Consider the following 5450-nt stretch of genomic DNA (forward strand, 5'->3'; position numbering starts at 1 on the left):
TGGTGGTTTATGTATTCCATCTGATTTTCAAAATTATTATACAAACTGGATTTGCTTTGCATGCAATAATTTTGCTTTGTACTTGCCTTGTACAATATCATTACCATTGTCTTTTGGTGTTTTGCAGAAGTGCCACAGCTAACAAAACAACCCGGGTTAATTTGAGATAATAAAAGCTCACCTACAGGAAAGATAAAATATAATGCTGACCTCAGTTCTAATACTGACCCCAATTAATGGAAAGGGGTAGCTGTAAAAATTATAGACATTAAAGCTGAAACTATTACTTCCACTTCAAGAGTGGTGAAGGACCTTTTCAATGCTTTAAACCAAACCTTGGAGACTAAAGCCATGGAATTAAAATGAGTAAGGAAAGAGCCACCAATAAATAGGTCCTTGCATTCTACAGTCATCCAGGATCCAGAGAATGAGAGAACCCCACTAAAGGTTGTGCAAATCTGTGATGTCCTGATGTCCTGATCTGGGCAATCTTGAAGATCCTGCACAACAGGAAGTGAACCAGTATACCTTAGGCAAAGAGGAGGATTATTGAAGAGAGAAATGTCCATGATACTTCCATGGGAAGTCAGGTTTGGTCAGCAAGACCCTGACCCTTCCTGGCAGTCGGCACAACCAATCAAGAAGAAGAAAAAAGGCTTTTCACAAGTTCCCAAGAGGGACCTTAGAGGAATCTTATGTGACCTTAATAGTAGATAGGAACAAGATCAATTTTTGACCGGTTTGGTCTTAAACACCTATTGGAAAATATAACCAAAACACAGTCAACATGGATGTATCAAAGGAAAGAAGGTTCTTTAAGAATATCTTCTTTAAATATAACATGAGATTCACACTTGTGTCAGCCCTACCAAAAGTTAGTAGAGAAGCTATAGAGAAAGAGGTCTGATGCCTGAGTGTCAGATAAGAACTATCAAAAGAGACTCTGCTAAAATCATGTTTTCCCAATGTAAGTCTAATAATGATTTATTTTTTTAAATCCAAATTCTGAGATGTGTAAAGACAAATAAAAGTATTAAAGCTTACTTACTAAACTTTTGGTTGTAGCTAGTATTAAGACTAATGTCTGGTAAGTATATGTCTTCTCCTATTGTTCAACCCTTGCCCTTGAAATCTTCTAATAAAGTCTGCATCTTCAAGATTACAACAATTATATGTTGAAAAGATGGTAACACAAAAATTCCAGCCAATTTCCACAACTGAGGCCAGTGTTTCTGTCAGTTCATGGAGAGCCACAAAGGAGGAACTGAATACCACCAAGAACAAGGTGAGGGGCTCACAAAGGGTCCTCCCCCACAGCTGCAGCTAGAGATGACAGCACACCAACTGGCCCCTTGACTGTACCTACTGAGAAACCTGACCTAGACACACCAGATAAAAAAGGACTGGAGAGTACAGAGGGCCATTCCAGAGACATGTATAAACACAGAATTGCAGGTGTGTGGCCTTCCAAGGAGGACATTGTCTATGTACTGAGCTGGACTTCTCTTCCCACCCTGAGCAGCAGGGAGTGTCCTGGGAGGTCTCCTGTAGACCTTCAGAGGTAGAAACTCCATGGTAGCCAGCCTGCCTGTCAGCCTGTGACTCTGGGCCCTGGATGATGAGTGAGATCACTGGCTCAAAGGGCTTCGGATCCTGACAGTGACAACAAAGCTCCAAAAGAGACTCCCAAGGCTGAAGGAGTCTTGCCTCCAAATGAACAACCATATTGCATGTTGGTGAATAATAATGGGTTTGCTGCAAACATGAAAGGAAATCCAGAACATCCAATCCCAAAGTACACAAAAGTGGGAGGATGGGTATGGGAATGTCATCCCTGGACACTCATGTGGTCCATGGTGTGTGGTGGTACAGCATGCAAATGTGAGAACCCAGCCTGCTGGAGTGAGCAGGAGCAAGCCATTAAGGGTGTTTCCTCATCCTGGGTCACTGATAATACAGGAAGAAAAAGTAGCCTTTTATTGTCACCCAGGGCTCAGCCAAACAGGTGTTTTAATAGCATGTTATTTAGTTTTTGCAACAAAAATGACTGCTGACCAAGCAATTATATTTGTGCAGGCCAAGTGACCCAATTCCAAACAAACTAGAAGACAATAGCTCTGTGTTCAGGAAATTACTCACTTTCTGATTCCTCTCCCACATTATTTTCTATTGCTGTGATCCCAAAGCACATACTGTCACATTAGTCTAGTATCTAATTTGCCAGCATCATCAACTTCATGGTTATGAGTCATGACTTCTGAAACACAAGCCCCAAATTGTCCAACTGGTGTGAAAACAGACCAGTGGTGATGAAGGTCATGGTGAAAGGTCCTGAACTTTCTGCTGAAATTGAAAAGACCATGTTTGAGATGATGACAATGTGGCTGGATGAAGAGTTAATGAAGCACAAGAGTGAGGCATCAGACCCATTTAACCCTACTGCAGTGGTGGCAGAGTTTGAGAAACAGGATGATTCTTTCCAATGAGCAAAAGTTTGACCTCCTTTGGAAGAGGCAGGATGTCCAGTGACCCATCTGAAAAGGTGATTCAGCTACAATGACTCAGATTTAAAGAGGACCAAAACTCTCCTGGAGCAAGAGGAGACATCATGCCTGCCCAGGACATGCTGGGCCACAACGTCCAGCAGCAGAAACCCATTGGACATTGTTGACACACACCATCTCCAGAACTAGAGTTCCAGAGGAGGCATTGGTTAGTACAACATTTTCTTTCTGGAGTCACTCTAAGTGTGGAGGTTTGAAAAGACTCAAGGATGATGAACCACCACTTTTTTTAGGAGAGATATTCTAAAGGAAGTACAGTGAAGTGGAACCCTCTCTGGGTATTTCACATTCATGCAATAATGGGGGACAAGTTACAAAAATTTTGCAAATCTCCATAAGGATCTAAACCCTTCTTACCCAGCAAGTGGCCCTCTGTCAATGTAAACTGCACAGTGGTTGCTTGGGGCCCAGGTTCTGCTGAGGAGGAAGAGGAGGACATGCTGCAACTACCTGGATTCTGGCTTCAGTCACAAGACACAACTCTTGGTTTGAAATCAATATGTCAGACCTAAATATCAAGATAACACTTCTGTTCATCTGTGAATAAGCTGAAGTTTGTGGAGCTACTTTTTCTCATAGCACTTTATTTTGAATGCTGTTGGCTTATGCTGAGAATGATCATTCTTATTTGAGAAAATTATTTGTTTTATAATATCCTTGAGCTACAACTCAGTCTTGAAAAATTGCCATAAAGTTGGTGCCACTTTCTTTTATTCATTCAACTGAATTAATATTGTTGTATTAACATTTTAAGTATGTGTGTTTACCTTAATTCTTTTTGGCATTCCAGAAAAAAAGTAATTCCAAAACATTTATTTTCTAGATAGAACTTTTCCTAGAGATTTTACCAAATAGATAATTTTAGGAGTAAAATTTACAGTGTATGAATCCCACTGGAAAGTCACAAAGTTTCTTAAACTGTTTTTTATAGATACATTTTTAAAGGACTTTTAAAAACGTTGTTTGAAATTTCTTGGTTTTTATTTTTATAAATGTGTCAGAGTTTCAAAGTATATTATTTTTCAAAGCCATTTAGTTTTATTTCAGTGGATAGGCTGTAAAGTGACTGGAAATTTTTATTTTTTTGGTACCAGGGATTGAAACCAAGGTCGCTTAACCACTGAACCACATCCCAGCCATTTTCTATATTTTATTTAAAGACATGGTGTGGCTGAGTTGATTTTGTAGAGGCTGGTTTTGCAATCACATGCCTTCTGCTGCAGACATTTGAACTAATGGGATTGCAGGCATGCACCACTGCTCTGAGATATGACTGGGAGTTTTTCCTTGTAAAAAGTGGGCTTGTCCTTTTTCGGGCTTCCAGGTGGCCTTTCCAGCCTTGGCTGTCACAGGAGGCAGGAGCAAGTCTCAACACACCAGGCTTATTCCCACTCTCCTAAGTTGCTGTTGAGCCAAATCACATCTTACAAGAGAAGGGGGATCAGAAGAGGGCAGTGTGGGAAATTGGTAAGGAACTTGCCTGTGTCCCTCCAGGGACTCTATAGAAAGTATAGTCTAGTCGTGCCAGCTAGTTGTGCCAGCCCTGCTCTCTCTAGACTCCACAGCCATTCTGTAAAGGTGACACACCCAGAATCAGCCAGGGCTGTTGCAGCATGGTTGTGCTAATACACCATCCACACAGACAATGTCCTGGCACATGCCTCATACTCCCAAATTTGCAGTTCCATAGGCCCACTTGTCTCAGGCCACCGTCTTTGGCTGCTTTTTTGCTATGAGAATTATAATTTTTAAGTTGAATTGCACCCCAGGTTGAATTAATCCTAACTGGCTTCAGACAAGGGTGACATGACTGTCTAAACTTGTTTCTTGCACATCAACTATCACTGAGTCCTTGAACCCATAACTTTATTGAAATTAAATTAATATGTGGGAGTATCATAATCCAAGCCACAGAAAAAGGACACCAGCTTCTTCACTAAAATTGATATTAATCAGACAAATTTCAAACTAACAAAGGTATTATTCAGTTTTCAAGATTGAATTTCTGGGAAAGCAAGACTACTTTAAAATGAATAAAATTTCTCCAACTCCTTCATTTCTGAATTATAGGTCTAGAACTTCAGAAAATACTTTAGTAATTATGAGTCTTACTAACTCTTAGGAAATCATATCCACTGGCAACTAACAAACTCGCTAGACCACGCAGAAATGTCTCATTTTTCAAGTACCCAGCCTAGTAAAGAAGGATAGGAACAGTTGCATTTTATCCAGACGTACATTAGTTTATTGCCCCCACCCCCCAACAAAAAAATGCTTGTCCTTGATTCCATCAACCTCAAGTGGGCAAGTGACATCACAGAGCTTTTTCTCAGCTGGCTTTCTTTTTCTTTCTTTCTTTTTTTTTTTTTTACCAAAAATAAAACCAGGTGTTTGCTTTGTGTCCAAAATACTTGTTTCAAATTATAGAATAGTCATGATTTGACCACAGCACTGTACATGTGAGAATCAAAGTACATTAGCTTGAAAGGGGATATGATCAGTCTATATACAAGTATTGTGTTTATTTGAATAAAAGTGAAAAGAACAACCCCAAAATAAAACAAAATACAGACCTATAAAAGAGACTAATATGTTTAGACATAGTTTATTATTGCTGAGAGTTGCTATTGCTCTTTCCTAAAATGGCTGTAAGTGTATATCTAATGAGGTCCAACAAAGTTCAAAGTAAGGCCTTTGAACTTTCTAATATAGCTAAATGATTCCCAATTCTGAATTACAGAATTGCATGGAAAGTTTTTGAAAAAAATAGCTGTACATATGGTTCATAAATTTCAGAATTATTTTATTTTATTTTTTATTTATATATGATAGCGGAATGCATTACAATTTTTATTACACATTATATTACTCTCACAATTTTTCATA

At 39.2% G+C, this 5450-nt stretch overlaps 1 pseudogene; it reads left to right on the forward strand.

The window, feature by feature from the left end:
• The first annotated feature begins 1183 nt into the window (after positions 1 to 1183).
• LOC124078999 (protein tyrosine phosphatase domain-containing protein 1-like) lies at positions 1184 to 2825 on the forward strand (annotated as a pseudogene).
• Positions 2826 to 5450: the final 2625 nt, after the last annotated feature.

Source organism: Marmota monax, unplaced genomic scaffold (assembly GCF_021218885.2).
Source record: "Marmota monax isolate L192 unplaced genomic scaffold, Marmota_monax_Labrador192_F-V1.1 WCK01_AAM20220418_F8-fsc00186, whole genome shotgun sequence".
NCBI lineage: Eukaryota > Metazoa > Chordata > Mammalia > Rodentia > Sciuridae > Marmota > Marmota monax.